Source organism: Rattus norvegicus, chromosome 12, assembly GCF_036323735.1.
Source record: "Rattus norvegicus strain BN/NHsdMcwi chromosome 12, GRCr8, whole genome shotgun sequence".
NCBI classification, from domain to species: Eukaryota; Metazoa; Chordata; class Mammalia; order Rodentia; family Muridae; genus Rattus; species Rattus norvegicus.
Window position 1 is genome coordinate 20,781,754 of NC_086030.1, and position 18,515 is coordinate 20,800,268.

At 50.6% G+C, this 18,515-nt stretch overlaps 1 long non-coding RNA gene across 1 annotated transcript; it reads right to left on the reverse strand.

The window, feature by feature from the left end:
• Nucleotides 1–14,556: 14,556 nt before the first annotated feature.
• On the reverse strand, nucleotides 14,557–18,259 carry LOC134481160 (uncharacterized). The gene is made up of 2 exons (XR_010056480.1): nucleotides 18,080–18,259; nucleotides 14,557–14,672 (listed from the first exon to the last, which is right to left on the reverse strand). It is a non-coding gene; the product is annotated as an uncharacterized LOC134481160 (long non-coding RNA).
• Nucleotides 18,260–18,515: the final 256 nt, after the last annotated feature.

Sequence of the window (18,515 nt, forward strand, 5' to 3'; positions counted from 1 at the left end):
AGACCTGGCAGCCCTGACACCTGGGAACTGCCCGTGGGCCTGTTGTATGGCATCTATTCAATCCCACAGGGCCCTGGATCCTCCCCGCCCCTTCCATGAGCACATCCAGGTGAGCAGCGCTGCTTTGGTGAGTTAATGGCTCATGGCTCGCTTTGTCCCATGCTGGCTTTGTTATGTATTTGGGGCATTTCTGCTTTTGTTTGCCTCTTCTCCAAGCCCCGCCTGTGTGTGGGCTGAGAGCAAGTGGCAGAGCTCTGAGTCCCTCAGCTTCCCATTTTCCTGCTGTTAACTTGTTTGATCCTGTTGCCTTGAGAGTTCCTATGACCTTGAGTGTTGACTTTGATGATTCTTTCTGTGACCTTGGGGTTTCCTCCTGTGACCTTAGCTTTTTTTTTTTTTTTTTTTTTGGAGCTGGGGACCGAACCCAGGGCCTTGCGCTTCCTAGGTAAGCGCTCTACCACTGAGCTAAATCCCCAGCCCCTGACCTTAGCTTTCTTACTGTGAACACAGTGAGTAAATTTTCCTCTGCTCACTTGACATTTCCCCCATTGACCTTGAGCTCTGATTTTTGACCTTGATGTTTCTTCCACAACTGTGACCTTGTTCTGTTCTGCAATCTTGAGCTTTGTGTCATGACCTCGGGACTTCTTCCTGTGGGCCAGTGACCTTGATATTTCTGTGACTTTCTGTGACCTTACTCTGTGAACCTGTCTGACCTTGAGCATTCTTTTTGAAGTCCATGACCTTGACCTTTTGAAGACCATGACTCCTGACCTTCAGGATTCTTTCCTGTGACCTTGAAGTTTCTCTGGATCTGTGACCTCAAGTGTGTTCTTTCTGAAGCCCGTGACCTTAGCATTTGCTCTTGGGACCGTTCCTCCTGTGCTGGGTTCTCTTGGTATTTCTTCCTGGGTTGTGACTTTGAAGTTTTTCCATGAAGCCTATAACCTTGAGCTTTGTGCCATGATCTTTAGGCTTCCTCCAAGGAGTCCTGTGGCTCCCACTGTGTATCTGTAAGGCAGAACTGATGCTCTGGATAGGCTCTGGTGTCCTCTGTGTCTTTGGGGTGTGTGTCATATCTGCCCCTATCTGGCATAGAGCTTCTCTGTGGAGACAGGCACCTGCACTTGCCTGGATTCCCCACATTTCATTGTGACTAAAGCCAGGTTTGTGAGAACTGGTCTTCCCTTGCTGGAGTCCTCTATCTTGGGGCTTCTTCCTTCTGGTCCCCTGGTCTGTGGGTGGGATGGACTACTGGCATGGTACCTGCCTTCAGCTGACCAGACGCAGCTCTGACAGCAGCAGCAGGTGCAGCTGGGCCCACTTCCCGAGTTCTCTAGTGCAAACCCATAGTCGAGACTGTTTGGAGGGCCATGTTCTGTAAAGGTCTTAGGTCTTCCTTTTTCCTGGCATGGGCTCCAGGAATACCCTGCTGCCTTTCTCCTCATCTTTATGTTTCCCTGAGAATTCTGGGAATGAAAATTTGGCCTTGGTTGAGAGTCACTCTGTCTTAAAGATATGGCTACACCCTCGATGTACCCTGAACCCTCTAGGAGACTTCCTATATGGACGTCATGGGGACACAGTTTTGGGGGCAGCTGAGGGGATTATGCTGAGGCTGGCTTGCCTCTCTGACCCCAGGAAATTGAAGCTGTGGCAAGCCCCCTGTGAGGCGACTCTGGCTGGACTTAGGTTCAAGGGCCCTTCACTAGTAAAGCTACATGGTCCAAAGAGACTGATACCGGAGTCCTCCCAGGAAACACAACCCCAGGCAGTCACACTGTGCACCAGAGAGAAACAGGGGCTTGAGTTCCAGCGTGAAGGCCAACAGGACCCAGTGGGGGACACCTCGGGGTGCTACTTGTAATTGTCCACAGCTGGGAGGCTGAGGCATGCAGTGGCTATAGGGTTATCGCAAGGGTAACTTTCTTTACCCAGGAAGCCTGGTATGCCTTTGCCAACAGTCACCAGGGCCCAGCGAGGCCAGGTTAGATGGTGGCGTATAGTCAGCCCTGCAATGTGAGGTTACAAGTGGCTGAGGGGCTCAAGGAATGCTAAAGATAGTCACATTGGGTACACGATGCCCAAGGTGGCAGAGGTGAGGGGGAGTCTGGACCGCAGCCCCCTTGCAGCTGTGTCCAGTCTTAGCTGCTGGCATGCCTTGAAATTAGGTTTCTATTTCTTTGGTACAACACCACAACCCAAAGCAACCTGAGAGGAAAGAGTTTGAGTTTACAGTGAGGACAGGAACTGCTGCAGAGACATGGAGGAGACACTCACTGGCCCAGAGACAACATCAGCCCTGTAGATGCTTACGCACATCAGTCATCACTGTACCACAGACCAATTTGGTGGGGGTGCATTTTCTAAATCGAGGTTCCCTATGCCAATTTGACTCTAGTAAAACACTAGCCAACACAAGGCAAGATAGTCTACGATGCTGCTTCGGGGCCTTGGAGTGGTCTAAACACAGACCAGGTACAATGCTTATGTTGGCCATTCTTCTATAATGCAGTCCAAATCTTACTCACCATGGAATGCCGCCCTCCCCCACCTTCCAGAGAGCTGTGCCTTTGGGTCTCTGTAGTGGTTTCAGCATCCAAGCCGTATATCTAACTAGCAGCCATGCTGCGATGGTTTGGTTTTGGCTCCGATTGTGGAGTTTAAAATAGTTTCATTCTTTTAAAAGAATGTTGATTTCAGTAGCATGGGATGGACGGCAAACTTCAGGTGTCAGCATGGCTTTTTGTACCTGCTGGGTGCATGGCTGTGACTTAGAGCTGGGGGTCAGGGGTCTTCCCACGGTAGGCTAGCATCTTTGGGATTGAGAAGAAGTGATCTCTTCAAATACCAATGTCCAGGTTGTGGACCTGAAAGGACCCACTTGGTACCCAGTTGCATGAGGACTTAAGTCCCCATCAGAAGCATCCTTTATCATTTTGGGACTTGCGTCTCCACCACTGTATTCAGGCGCAATGGTGACTTTGAGATGGATGCCCAAGCTTCATGAGCCTGCAAAGTTCTTTGAGAGGAAACACTGGAGATGGTGGCCATCTCCATTAGACCCTCCTCCTCCCCTGGCTGCTCGAGACCCATACAGACCCATTCTAGGCTTCCATGCCTGGCACCATGGCCAACTCTGGGTTGAGTGTGACTATCTAGGCTGTAGATCTCTGGAGAGTATGTAGTGACACTGTGGGTGTGTGTTAGGGGATGCTATTGGGGAGAGTAAGGGCTCCTTACAGTATCCACTTCTGTCTTAGGCTGGGGCTGCCTCTGTGTTCCCCACCCCCAGCCTCCCTCTAGAATCTTGGTATCCCACAAGCCTTGTGTCAATCAGACATCTCCATGTAGTCTTGTCCTGCCTGGCTACAAGGCTACCAGCTTTCATGCCTTTCTCCACGGCCACTCATAGTACTTTGGACTTGGTTTACACCTCCAGGGTAAACCTCCGGGGAGTGGCCAGGTCTCTACAACACAGGGATGCACACTTTGGGGTCTGCATACTTGCTCAGTTTGTCAGAAAAGGCAAAAGAGAAAGATCATTGCATACCCCAACTTCTTATCCACCTAGAGACTTTGTTTCTGCTGGGCACATGGCTGCCAGGCCTGTTCCCTGCTTTTCACCACCAGAGTTTTTCAGGGTCCTGTGAACATCCCAGCTGCAACATAGGACTGCTCTAAGATTGCCGGAAAAGGTCAGGAGAGGGAATCATGACGGTCCCTGTTCAGAGATGGGAGGCTCCTTACTGAACTCCTGGGCTGCATTGGCCTTAGAGCCCCCGAGGCAGAGACTAAAGGAGGGGTAAGTGGCTCTCACTGGGGGAAGATCCCAGCAAGGAGAGGAAGGAGCACCCTGGGGAAACAGAGTCAGCTTCTGAGGAGTCTCAGAACTGTCTACCCAAGGGCAAAAGGTGTATTATATACCATTTGGCATGCAGGCTTTGGTGAATCAGTCTTGTGGTATCCTCAAGGTTCCCTTTCCAGATGAGGCAGCGGAGGCAAGCAGCTGGGGAAACCCAGTGGTTATCACTATAGCCTCTTGCGTCTGGCAGGGCTAAGTGGGGAAAGTACCCTGGGGCCCAGGAGCTATCCAGAGGGTGATTAACATCACCTTGAGTGCGTGTGCCTTATGCTAGCTAGGCCCTGAATTAGATTCGTGCCACACTGCTAACATGGCTACCTCCTACTCGAGGACTCTAGTCCATCGCCCCACCTTCCACGGAGCACCCAGATCACAGGCCAATGCCGCTACAGGCCACAACCCTTGCTCCTGTCCCACTCAGCCCCATTGAGGACCTTGATGGCTCCTGGCACAGCCTGACCAGGAACCTCCAGTTCTATGCTTGCCTCAGCCCTCGTCAACCTGACCACGTGGATTTTCTGTGGCTGGATGGAGTCAGTGAGAAAGCAAGTGTGGAAGCTGTTGGTTTGTGGTACAGCCAGGCAGATAGGGTCCTGACCCCAATCAGACCCTTTACAAGGCATGGAATGACAGGAGCACCCACCCTCCCCTCACCGACTCCCCATGACTTTGGGCTCTCCCAGGGATGCTGCTCTGGCTAAGCTTGGCTTTGAGGTTCTGGGAAGATCTAGCCAGGGCCAGGGACCAGCCACCTCTAATTTGAAGATCTAAAATTGGGTCAAGGAAGCAGGTACTTGGGGGTCACTGGCTCCCCTCCATCATCTTCAGCCTGCCACTGAGGACTGGGCAGGAAAGTTGTGTGTAACCCTGAGCTAACTTATTGTGACCTCAGGTGACATCATGGAGAGCTTGTGTAAGTAAACTCTCCTTTACTTACTCATTGTTGGCTTTGGGCAACCCTTGGGTAACTATGCTGTGACCTGGGTTGGATGATATATTGTGCTGGGTTTGGTCCTGAGAGGATGCTGAGCAGACTGATGGGTCCTCACCGTGAGAGGACACAGTGAGGCAGGAGAGGGTCTTGCTTTAGCCCCTGTGCACATTTCTCCTAGGACAGACTTTGGCTAGTCAGCCTTCAGATAGAGGGTTCTGGAAACTTCTTGACGCAGCATCTCTTAGGCCCCTGTTTATGTATTAGAGCTAGAGCTTTGGGGGTGGGGGTGGGATTCCCCCCAGCATCTCTGAATAAACTCTGGCCCCAAGAACCAAGTGTACTCAAAGCTAGGTTCTTATTCTTGGGCGTGTCCGTCAACATTCTTCGTAACTCTGATTGGCCCTGGATGGGAGCCAAGGCCCAGCTTGGCCTGGGAAGTAGGCATAGTATGCAAGAAACCTACCACCTGCTCCCCACCCCCCACCCCCCACCCCCACCCCAAGTTGCCTGAGTCCACCCTCTCCCTTCAGGCACTCAGACGAAGAAAATCGTAAGAGTTCTACAGAATAAAACAGCCACTGTTTCCAGCCAGGCCTTTGAGTCACCAAAATATGTGGAGTATTCGTGATTTGGCCTCTAGCCTGTAGCGTTCCTTGGAGGGCTGACTAGAGGACTACCCTGCCACGCACCAGGCATCCGTCTCCATAGTACTTGTGGCCCAAGGTCCTTGCCTCTACTGGGGTGACAGAAGTCTCCCCTGGGCCCTGTCTGGCCCCTGAGCTGGGACAGGTACTCTGATTTCCTGTGCTAAAGCTGTAGAGCCTGAAAGGCCTGTAGTCAGGGTCTATAAGGAACAACACAGACAAAGACTCACTCCAACCTCCCCCAGGACAACCCCAGACAGGGCAGCCACCCTGCCGTTCCAGCAAGCCCCTTGTGCTGTGCCAGTTTGGAATGGCTTGTGACAACTTTTGGCTGGCAAGGGTCAGCTGGCACTCTGGCCTGTTTGAAGTTTCCTCTGCAGCCCCTAGTTCTGAAGCCTATTGTTTTAGGCTAGTCCTGTAGGTCCCCTGGCACAATGGGTGCTTGGAGATGGGCAAGCAGCCCACTCACGGCTGGCTACACTCAGTCAGGGGTTTGAAGTCTTGCTTGGTCCCCAGGGCCTGGACCTTTCTCCAAGGAAAGCAGCCATTACAGACTTGTTGGGATTTGATCTCACAAAGGCAGGACCACGTGGGGAAGGAAGGACCACTAGCTCGACACACCGTAAACCCTACCTGACCCCAGAGCCATTTTTGCCTTTCATTAAGTCAGGCCTTTGGCTAACTCCCAGATTTTCTAGACCTCCAGAACCCAATCCTGGGGCTGCTCAGAGGCTATTGCCCCATTCCCTGCTGGCAGAGACCATCTAGACAGTAGTATTTTCCCAGAATGCCCAGGGATAATGGATGGAGAAGACCTGCACTAGACTCTACAAAGAGTTAATAGAGTTTACAGTGCCTGGGTTTCAAGAAGTTCATCAACCATTCACCACTTTCCCAGTGACCCACCCACTTGCCATCTATCCATTTACTCACCATCCATCTACTCACCTACTATCTTCTTTACATCCCTCTACCACCCATCCATCATCTACCCATCCATCCATCCATCTACCACCCACCCATCCCTCTGCCATCCACCCATCCATCTACCCAGCCACCCATCCCTCTATCACTCACCCATCCCTCTACCACCCAACTATTCATCTACCCCACCACCCATCCATCTACCCAGCCACCCATCCCTCTGCCATCCACCTATCCCTCTACCCAGCCACTATCCACTCACCTATTTATCTTTCTACCATCTATCCATCCATCCACTTACCTACTTATCCATTTTCCTCTACCTACCACCTATCTATAAATCTTTTCACTCACTCATCTTTCTATCATCCATCCATTTAGAATCTACTCTCTTGTCCATCTACCCACCTATCCATCATTCACCCATTTATCCTACCCATCCATCACCCATCCTTCCACCATCCATCTACCTATCCATCCACCCATCCATCTGCCCATCCATTCACTCACCCGTCTATTCATCCATAACCACGTCCATCTATCCACCACCTAACCTTATTCACTCACACGCCCTCCACTCACCCAACCATGCCCCCTGACCACCCATTTAGACCCCTCTATGCACCCACCCACCATCAAACATGTATTAGTGCTTTCTGATGCCATTCCAATATGGCTAAAGGATATAATTGCATGGTCTTGATTCTTCTGAACATATTGAGATCCATTTAAGGGCTTAGCATATTGTCCATGGTGGAGAAAATGTGTATGCTTTTGTTGAGGTTCTACACACACACACACACACACACACACACACACACACACACACACACACAGAGACATGTCATACCCGATCAGGAATCTCAGATGTCTGTTCGTGATCCTGAGTACTCCTGGGGACATTTGTGTTTCTGAACTCATGAGAAAGAACCTTCTAGACTATTAAATATTCTTCAAAGCTAGGTTCCTGTGCCAAGAGACATGTGGTTCCCTCTCGTGGTAACATCCCTGGGCTGACAGGACTGTATACCTGGTCCCAATCCCTTCTGGTTGTGGCAATGTGGGTTCTGACGTGTCTCAGCCTGCCATCTCAGTCCCAGAGACTGGGAACAGAACTTGCTTCCTGTTGCAGCAGTGTATGCCCAGCCGCTCTGTACATGGCCTCGGGGTGGTGTGGGGGAGGTGTCTTACCTGCCTTGGGTTGGATCTTCTTCCCAGGGGGCTTTTGCAGTGAATCGATACAGGTACAGGACCGAGGAGATGGCTCAGTCAGGGAAGTGTCCGCTATGTCAGGACCTGAGATTGGATCCCTAGCACCGACATAATAAGTCAGGTACGGGGGCCATGCACCTGTAGCCCTAGAGCTGGGAAGATGCAGTCAGGAAGCTCTGACAGGGTCTGGGGGCCAGCCAGCCTAGTCAAGTTGATGGGGTCCAGGTTGAGACCCTTCCTCAAAAAAAATTAAGGTGGAGAACGACAGAGGAAGATTTCTGATGTCAACTCTGGCATCCCCTGCACACATGAGTGGGCACCTGCATTCCTGTGCACACCCATTTGCACATACACACAGGCATAGGCACACAATATTATACACACAGACACAGGCACACAATGTTATACTCTTGGCAAGCGCTTTGGTTGACTCCAGGCCTCTGCTTTCCTCTTTAAGGGTAAAGGGCTCTCCTCATTTCACACCTCTGGAGACCTCGTGGCTTGGGGAAGGGCTCTGGTGCAAAGTAGACAGACTGGGTCTTTAGTGTCTCAATATTCCAAGGGACCCCCTACCTGAACTCCAAGCTTCCTTCTCTCCCTTCCCTATCTATTCGATTCCCACGTCTATTGTTTAGGAGTAAAGGAGGGGACTTGGAGCCACTTAGGGAAATGGGGGTACCTGGCAACTGCTCAGGACCCCAGGGCCTCTTTGTGAAGGGATGGCACTGAGCCCTACCTGCAGCTAGTGAGGAGTCTGTTTACCTAATAGAGGGTAGGGGGTGAGAGGATGGGGGCAGGGCGATTGGCAAACAGCCCTGGGCAGCTAGCCACCGCACAGAAGCCTGGGTGGCGTCCAGGGGCCCCTCAGACCTGCATACCTTCCTTGCAGGGTGCAGGCCCCTCTCCACCTTTTTAAACACTGCCTGGCGGTGACCCCCAACGGAAGGAAATCCCTAAAGCAAACTTCCAAGGGCTGGTGGGAAAACAGCCTGGTAGAGGCTTGGGGGTGGGATTGGGGTGGGGGATGTCAAGCCGCAGAAGAGACCAGCATGCCAGCTGGAGGGTCCCTTGCCCTGCTCCCAGCTCATTCCTGAGCTATCTTTGCCACTGGAGAGGTGCCAGAGGAATGCACCGAGAAGCCTGCAGGGAGGGCTCCGGTCCAGGCAGGGTCCGGGGCCAGAGACAGGCAGGGACTGGTCTGAGGATACACAGCACAGCCGTGGGGGATTCCAGAGGACAGCAGGAGCCCCTAGGAGCTAACCCTTTTTTGAGGTCCCCGATCTCACCGGACAGCATAGTCTGGATTTAGGTGGAGGAGGGGAGGGAGCAGGGCAGGTGCTGTAGGAAGCGGAGAGGGATTCTTCTGTGCCACTTGCACAACACCCTGAAGGACAGCCTCAGGGAAGAGCTTGCCTGGCGCATCCTCTGATGTGTCTTGGAATTCTGGCATTTCCCCCCTCAAAATCTGGCCTAGTTATGCTTGAGAGCTCCTGACCCCAGAACACTTTTATTTATGACAGAAAATCCGTCTCCATGGCAACACCTTAGGAAGCTGCAGCCTCAGATCATAACTTCCCAAGCAGGAAAGACAATCAGGATCCGCCCCCCCCCAATCCCAAAACAGCTGAGAGCGAATTCTGCCCCTCTCTGCAGTATAGGAGGGGACCCAGAACATAAGGGGTGAGGGCATAGGCAAAGGGACAAAGCTGGCCAACACTCAGTCCTTCATTCTGATCATCCTGATCAGCAGAACTGCCGGAGAGGGCCCCTCCCAGAAGCACCTGACAGGCCCATCATGCAGCTGCCCCCTCCTGTTCTCTGCCAAAGTCATATCGGCATTTGCTTTCTTTGCCTGGGAAATGGGTGTGAGGCATGGAGGAGAGCATGTGCTCTCTGGACGTCCCGTAGGAAGCCCAGGCAGCAAACTTGGCTGAGCAGCTCCCAGTAGCATGTGGAGGGGTGGGGGTTATCCGGCTCCAGCACAGAGATACTCCTGCTGTCAGGCTGGGGAGGGTTATCCACACCTCAGTCCTCAGGGCATCAGAGAAGAGGATGCCTTTGGTACCATAAGCCCCACAAGCATGCATGCATCCATCCATCCAATTTATCTACCAACCACTTCTATCCTCCCACCCAGCATCCAATTATCCATCTACCCACCCACCCACTTACCGATCCATCTACCCATCTACTGTTTACCTGTCTACTGATCTACTCACCTAGCCACCTATTCACCCTCCATTCACCCATCCACTACCTACTTACTTGCCCATCCTTCATCCTTCCATGCATCCATCCGTTGGTCTATTCATCCATCTATCCTCCTTCGTTCCCACCTACTCACACATCTACTCATTCATCTACCCATCCATTCATTCATCCACCTATCCACCCTCCTGCCCATCCATCTATCTATCCATCCATCCATCCATCCACCCATCCACCCATCTATCCATCCATCCATCCATCCATCCATCCATCCATCCATCCACCCTCCTGCCCATCCATCCATCCATCCATCTATCCATCCATCCATTCATCCATCCATCCATCCACCCATCTATCCATCCACCCATCTATCCATCCATCCATCCATCCATCCATCCATCCATCCATCCATCCATCCACCTTCTCTTCCAATCTATCCACTCATTCATCTATTTACCCACCTATGCACCCATCATCCATTTATTCATCCACCACAAGTTTTTGAACACTTCTCAATGGCTGGTCACTATGCCTGGGGTCCCTTGCTTTCTGATGCTAATCACAAGGGGAAAACAAGAGCTCATTAGGCTAGTCTCTCACATGTACACCTTAGTATGGGCCAAAGCGAAAGGCTTCAATAACATGTCTTGCTCGGGCCATCTTCTGGGTGAAGTTCTCTGAATTCTCAGAGCTCCTCTGTGGGGTAGGTGCTGTTCATGACCACTCCTTACATATAGGACAACTAAGGCATTGACCAAGCCATCTCACCAACCTGAGATATATCCACAAGACAACATTCTCATGATCTGCAGCTTCCAACCAGGACCAGCCACCTAGTAGCCAGTTTAGCTCTGGAATTATGAATGAATTCTTGATGAAGCCAGTGCCCTTGTGATCCAATCACTGTACCACCAGCTAGAGTAAGCCTTAACTACGTGAGCCTGTGGGGACATTTTATATATGAACAATAAGCAACTATGATGCATGATCCCTGTGCAGCCTTTAGAATGACTGAAATAAATGACACTTCCTTCCACTTTCTTATAGAAGTCATTGAAGAGCCTTATCCTGCCCCTCCCGTTTCACCGGCAGGATCATATATTTCTCAGGTTGACCTCAGGTTCACTGTGTAGCTGAGGATAATCTTGAACTGATGATTCTCCTGCTTCAACCTCCTCAATGCTAGGATTACAGGCCTGTACCACCAGGCCTCGCTTATGTGGTTCTGGAGACAGAAGTCAGGGCTTTTTGCGTGCTACTCTGCCACCTTACCTGTGTAGCCAGCTTACCACCAGAAACCTCTGACCTCCACTCCTAGACTTGAGTGATGACTGAGTCCTTGTCTGTCAGTCATTTTATGTGAAAGACTGGATGAGGACTTGCTAGCCACTTGGTAGCTGGCCCTGGGAAACCTGAAGGGTTCAGGCCTCATTGTCTACTTGGCCTCAGCTTCCCTCCCCAGGGCTTCATTTTCTGCAACCTCTAGCATCTGTCCCCGGGTCAGTCTCTTTGGCTGTGTAGCCTCAAGGGGGCCTGTGGTGTGTGCCCACACAGCCTTTGTCCCCAGACTCACGGCCCTCAGGTAATATAGATACATCTTAGGACAAACAACCAAGTTATATTTGCACGCATTTGGGAGAATAAACTCCAAAGCTATGAATATTTCATCTTGCCTCTTGTTCTGTTCCTCAGACATTTTGGGGTCAGGAGAAAAAGCTGAATTAATTTTGTGTTTTAGTGGGACAAACACAGTAGCAGAGCTGTGTGCTTCAGTTCCATAAGCACTCATTATATTAGACGCCCAACGTGGAGGGAACGGTAGGGTTGCTCATGTCCTAGTGACCAGGCAGTAAAGATATGACAGAAAGTTCTAATATATATATATATATATATATATATATATATATATATATATATATATATATACATACACACACACATATACATATATATACATATATATATACATATACATATACATATATATACATATATATACATACATATATATACATATATATGTGTGTGTTTGTTTGTTTGTTTGTTTATTTATTTATTTATAAGGCATAGCCTTGACCATTCACCCATCCACCCTTCTCCAGGTCCTAACTGCCCATCACTCTGAACTTTCCAGTGGGTGAGTCAGTTGATGACATCATTATCTTGTGACCTGTGACTTATGACCTGATGGCTGTGGAGGGTGTCATACACATCCACAGTTAGTGTGGTGGAAACCAAAAGTACCCTGATGAGATCAGTAGCTTTGAAAAGAAGGTGGTAGGACCCTGGCTCCCTTCTGAAGGACTAGATGAACCAGGCTCTAGGGAGGTAACATCCTAAGACTCTGATTTCCATAAGCCTATGGTCACTGCTGCTCTCACCCAAAGAACCTTGAAGATGTCTCTCTTCCAACCTCCCAATCTATGACTAATGCATGACTTTCTGTACTCCAGGAACTCCATTGTCAGTGTCCTGAGGGCTACAGAGGTGTCTGCTGGGGTGAGGTGAGGAGGTGGGAGAGGATGGAATTATACATCTCCTGGGGTGTCCCTGCCAAGGACTTCAGGTCAGTAGGTTCTGTTCAGCAGACATGGCTGAAGAAACGGTTCAGTAGGTAAGTCACTAGCTACATAAGCAGGACAACCTGAGTTCAGATCCCCTTGGAAAGGCTCTCTTTGTTGCTCACTGGGCTAAGCAGCCCATGAGCTTCCAGAGAGTCTCTGTGTCTTATCTTGCCTTGCAGCCCTGGGATTAGAGATATGTGCTGCCACACCTGAGCTACTACATCCGGCTTTTCACGGTGGAAAACAAGGACTGACCCTTGTATCCTTACACACACACACACACACACACACACACACACACACACACACACACACACACCATATATATATATGAACTAAAAGAGCAACAACAGCAAAACCCAACAACATTCCGTAACATCTGAGGTCCGAGGCCACAGTGTGGGCTAGACAGGGTCCTTCATGGCTGCAGAGCAACCGTTCACACCTCGTTTGTCTCCTGGCCATTTGTATCCTCTTCCCTTGGTCTGTGACTGTCCTGGCTCCCAATTTCTCCTTTCTGGACTTCCTGGACACACCCTCAGTAGTCTCCCTAGTCTCTCAAATGAGCCCCATCTCCAACAAGGTGACATTTTTTAGGCCCTAGTGGGTTGAGACTTTGACAGATGAATTTTTGATGGACATATTCCAAAGCACGAATATGAAGCAGGGCAGAACAGAAGAACCAAATCCACAAGAACATTCCAGAATGTTTCTTTCCATTTAGGGAGGGAGAATTTTCTGCATTCTGTCTGTCTGTCTGTCTCTCTCTCTCTCTCTCTCTCTCTCTCTCTCTCAATAATTTAATCTGAAGTGGCGTGAGGCTGCCAGATTGCTTGGAACTGGAGTTACAGAGAGTTATGTGCTACCATGTGATTGCTGGGAATTGAACCCAGGTCCTTTGGAAGAGCAGACAGTGCCATTCAGCCATCTTGCCAGCTCCCCCCTCTTTTAGTTTAGTTTTTTTTTGTTTGTTTTGTTTTTTGTTTTTTAAGAGCGTCTTGCCAAATTACCCAGGCTGGACTTATATTCACTCTCTTGCTTAAGCTAGCTTTGAACTCCCCGCCTCTGCCTCTCAAGTGCTGTTCCCTTTTTCTTGATATGAGAGAAAAAAAATGTGCTCTGAGAGTTAGGGTTTAGTAATTATTAATTTATTAACTTTTTAAGTAGATCAGCTAATTATTTATTTATGTCAGCTTATGTTGTGAGCGTGCCGGTGGCATACATGTGGAAGTCAGAGGATGGCCTGAGGGAGTCCATTTTCTCTTTCCCCCATGTGGCTTCTGGGAATGGCACTCAGGCTGGCACGCTTTGGCATCAGGCACCGTGACCTGCTCAAGCATCTCGCTGACTCAGCTAACGTTATTTTTCTTACAAACAGAATCTGGGATCGAGGTTGGAAGAGGGTCCATTTTACGGGTGACAAAGAGTATAATTCTTGTTTTCAGAAACAGTTACATGGTTCATTAGTAGAGGGGTGGGGTGGGAGAGTATTTTTCTTACCTCAGGTGCTATGGCACGGAATAGAGAGTCACAGTCTTACCACCACTTTGTGGATCCTACCCCATGCCCCACGCCCCACACCCCACACCCCACACCCCACACCCCACACCCCACACCCCACACCCCACACCCCACTGCAATCCCTGGCGTTGCCCTAAAGGGACTCATGGCCGGTTTTTTGGATTCTGGGTTTCATGCTCTATGAGCAGAGGTCTGCTTTCATAGCTGAAGAAGTGTCTCTGTGGATTAGAGTTTGCTGTGTAAGCCTGAGGACCTGAGTTCAAATCCCATACCCACATAAAAGTTTAGGTGCAACCGTACAGCCATCTGTGACCCACGCACTATAGGGGACAGAGACATGATGATCACTGGGGCTTTCTGGCTCCCAGCCTAGCTTGAGGTTCAGCCCTCTGGCCCACTGTGCTTTCCCGCTGAACTCAAGGGAATCAGATGAAGCTTGGTAGAGTTGAGCACCTGACACCCCTCTTGTCCCCCTTACTGATACACTCATCCCTCCTCACACACGCACGGAAGATTTCACATTTAGCAGGGTGTGGTAGTGCATGCCTGTAAGGCCTGGCACCAGAGAGGCAGACACGAGAGGATCCGTAGTGCAGGTCCATCATTGGCTACATGGTGAAACAGGCCAGCCTGGGATACGTGAGACCCTGCTTAAATAAATCAGCAAATACACAACCAGTCAAATGAAGTGAATAAAGATAACGGTTCTCATATGTTGTAGCCAAGCATGGTGAAGGTGCTCACCGGCCTTCCTCGTCCAATTTAGCTGCTTTCAGAAGCACTCTGGTCAGCACTGTCATCTACAGAGAGAGAAAGAGAGAGAGAGAGAGAGAGAGAGAGAGAGAGAGAGAGAGAGAGAGACAGGCTCTCGTGGTCTGGCACCTCTGCACTCAGTGCGTGAAGCAGGCCCAACCTCAGCTACATAGTCAGTTTGAGGCCTGCCCATGTTACACGAGGCCCTGCCTGAAAAGGCAAGAAATAGGCAAAAACAAAACAAAAAAATAAACCAGTGTTTTCTCATCATTATTATTTTAAACGAGGTGGCTTGAAGAAGAGCAAACTCCCACAATCCTTCCATCTAAAACCTTCTGCACAGACATGTTTTCTCCTGAGACTCTCTTGTTCAGGCCTCCTGGCTGCTCAAGTGTGGGAAGGACTCATGGTGGCCAGACATAGTGGCAACCTGTCTAGGTGCCTCTCCAGGAGTAGAGTCTATCACATTCCCTCCAAGTAACTGCCGGAGTGAGACCTGGCCTTCCTGGGCACAGCTAGGCTTCTCTACCTACCCTCCCAGCTTCTCCTGAGCCTAGGAGTATGGCCCAGGCAGCCCGGAGAAGCACGCACAGCAACTCCGTCTGTCAGCAGGAGCAGAGAGGGGTTTGCCAAGGTCCCTTTGAGGTTGGTAGACGCAAGGTGAGATCTGGGACCCTGGCTATTATCTTGCCATTGAGAGGGCTTAAGGCTGATGTCTGAGGCCAAGTGAGGACAGCAGAGCAAGAGAATCCCAAGTCTCCTGTCATGTGATGTGATCCACGACTCGGTTTATATCTGTCCTTGGTTGGTACTTCTGCACGCACGACCCAAAGTGTCCTCCAAAATCCCTCCCACTTCTTCCTCGAGCTGTGGTAGAGTTAGTGTGAAATCTGGTGGGTGGGGGAGGGTGGGAGTGGGGAGCTGTGGGTGTTAAGGGGTTGGGGATGTTAGTCCTCTGTCCCATGACACTTTCCCACAGAACTCTGAGCGGGGTCTGAATCAGCAGAACTATTTTTAGCATTTTCTCTCATTTTAGCCACTGTCTTCATTTGTAAGACATACTTTATGCTCCCCAGAACCTCCAGCCTGCCTAGGAACTCCCAGGAGCCCCCAGAGAACTGCCAGGCCCCTGGCTTTCCCTTCTATTCAAGAGGGAGAGATGGGGGTCTGGTCTGGACAAGGTCATGTGAGAAAGTTCAAACGATTTGTTCCAGGGTGCCTTCTGGAAGCTTCCTGGGCATTAGTTGCCCTCCATGCAGCTCTGAAGGGATCCTGGGGAGAGGGTAGGAGGAGGATCCTTGCTCAGCTTGCCAGGGTGGTCCCTGGGGCTGTTCATCTCAGTAGCCCTACAACCTTGGTCCTGGTGTAAGGGAGGCCCAGGGTTTCTCTCTCTCTCTCTCTCTCTCTCTCTCTCTCTCTCTCTCTCTCTCTCTCTCTCTCTGATGCTGTCTTTATCTAAGGATACTTTGGAGACCCAGGTGATCCCTCTATAGTTCTGGCCACGGCTCATCTGGAAAAGTTGAAGGGACATATGTAGCAAGATAAGCCTGCACTGTGGGTCACTGAAATGGGGTCTTAGATGAGTGGCCATGCTGTGACCAGGCTGTCTCTGTGCTATTGTCCTAGACTCTGAAGTTTCTTGCTGAGGTAGACGTGCCTGAGACTCTCCAGAAATCTGGAAGCCAGAACCCCCACGGCCTCTGAGTCGACTTATCAGTTCATCCATTTACCTACCCTCCTGTTCACCGACCCATCTACCTACCTACTCCTCTATCTACTCTCAAGGGTTGGGGGAGTGTGCATCATGGAGCAGGCCTTGTTGGTCACTGGTGATCAAGGCCCGTGTCTATCCTGGGAACTCATGCTCTTGAGATAGAATCAGCTGACCCAGATAGCCATAAACATCAGTCAGGAGCCATGCGAAGGGGTTTGCTGTGAAGGGGTTTGCAGTTCTCAACTTTTGGGCATGACCCCTCCGTGGAGACGGAACAACCCTTCCACAGGGGGTCACCTATCAAATATCCTGCATATCAGATCTTCACATTACAACTTATAACAGTAGCAAACTTGCAGTTAGGAAGTAGAATGAGATAATTTTCTGGTTGGGGCTCACCACAACATGAGGAACTGTATTAAAAACTGCTCAAAAGGATCTTATTTGAAAACACAGTCTTTCCAGGTGTAATTAGATCCATTGAGCTTACGTTCATCTTGGGACGAGGCAAGAGACCCAACTGCATACACACGCATGCACACACACACATACACACATACTCTCACACTCACGCATGTATGAATGTGGTCTGAACACACAGGCCCATAGATGGGGCCATGTATACAAGCCCAGGGTCACCTGCTGTAGCAGACCAGATTCTCTTAGAGGCTCAATCAGCCTAGCTGACACCTCAGTCTTGGGCCTCTGGCATCCAGGACAAACACACAAAAATGTGCTATCTAGGCCACGTCTTCCGTGGTAAGTTGTGGTACCTTGTAGCTCTGGCCTCTGTAAGCGACAGCTGGCAGGGCTCCTGCCTGTGAACTAGTGTTGACTGATGAACACTTCTGACGTGTGCGTTTTACCCGCACTGCCCAGTATGGCAGTCAATGGCCACTGTGTCCCCTGGTCACATGACATGCAGTTGGCACCATGTTTCCTATGATATAAACTGGGTGCCCACACGTGGCTGATGGCTGTCGTATTAGATAGGCAGCTTTAGAGTTGCAGGCACCTCTGTGACTGCCGAGTCTCAGGGTGACGGTCTACGTCCTCAGATACTCCCGCAACAGGGACACCAGCCAGAGAGTTTGCAAAGTGTTATGTAGGGAAGAAGCAGTGCTCTGCACCAGATCCTGGGGGTGCACTACAGTGGCCTTTCTAACCCTATCTATGCCCTCAGCTTCTGGGCATCCCAGTAGAAGGTTCCAGTTGAGTTGTAGTGAAATGACCTGTCTTCCTCAATGCCCATCTCCTCCCCAGTCTATCGTACCACAGAGTGCTGCAGAAGACTCACTTTTAGGGTAAGCTGTTTCACACCCTCGTGAGTACCCACTTCCCAAGATCAACAAGAATGCTTGTTACACAGACTGTACAAAACCTTAATGATTGTAGCCATCCCTACAGGCTGCAGTCATGCTGGGCCTCCTTGGAGATTACATAAAAACCAGTCAGGAGCTCCCCGAGTGGGGAAAACTGACCTAACTCAGGGAAGCCTGAGGGGTATGCGGTTAAGCCATTACCGTGTAGTCGGCATCTTTGGGGTCACCGGAAGGGAGAAGTCTGTCCATACGTGGGGGCTTGGTTGTGTTTTTAGTGTCCCAGTGTGGAACCCCCCCCCCCCAAAGCCCTGCGAGGCCGTGGGCAATTGGATCTGGATGGGGGGCGGGGCTGATGGGTGGAGTCTGAAGGCGGCTTGACGTCAGAGCTACCCTATACAACTCACGACTTACAACTTACACTGTGAACCGTTCATGGGCATGAAGACGGAGTGACAGGGATGGTGGCAAGTGAGAGATGGTGGTGGGGATGGAGCAGAGGATGTCAATCACACGGTGGCACATGTGGAGAGGTGGCAGTTGTGGGGCGGTGGTGAGGAAGTGATGGTTCTGAGGCTGCGGTCATTGTGAGGAATGTCTGTCATGGGGATGGTTGTGAGGTGGCAGCTTGAGGTGGTGGAGGAGTAGTGACCACGAGGACGTGACGGCTGTGAGTTGGTGACGGTGTCTTGTATACAGTAGGTGCCGGCGGCAGTCTATTGAACTGACAGCGTGCGTGCGTGGCCATCCAGAGCGCTCGGCGCCAGCCAGGCATCCAGAATTCCACAGGAGTGAAGCAGGCGAGCTGAGATGGGCGTCGTTGAAACCCATGTTCACAGCCAGCAGCGCACAGCTGT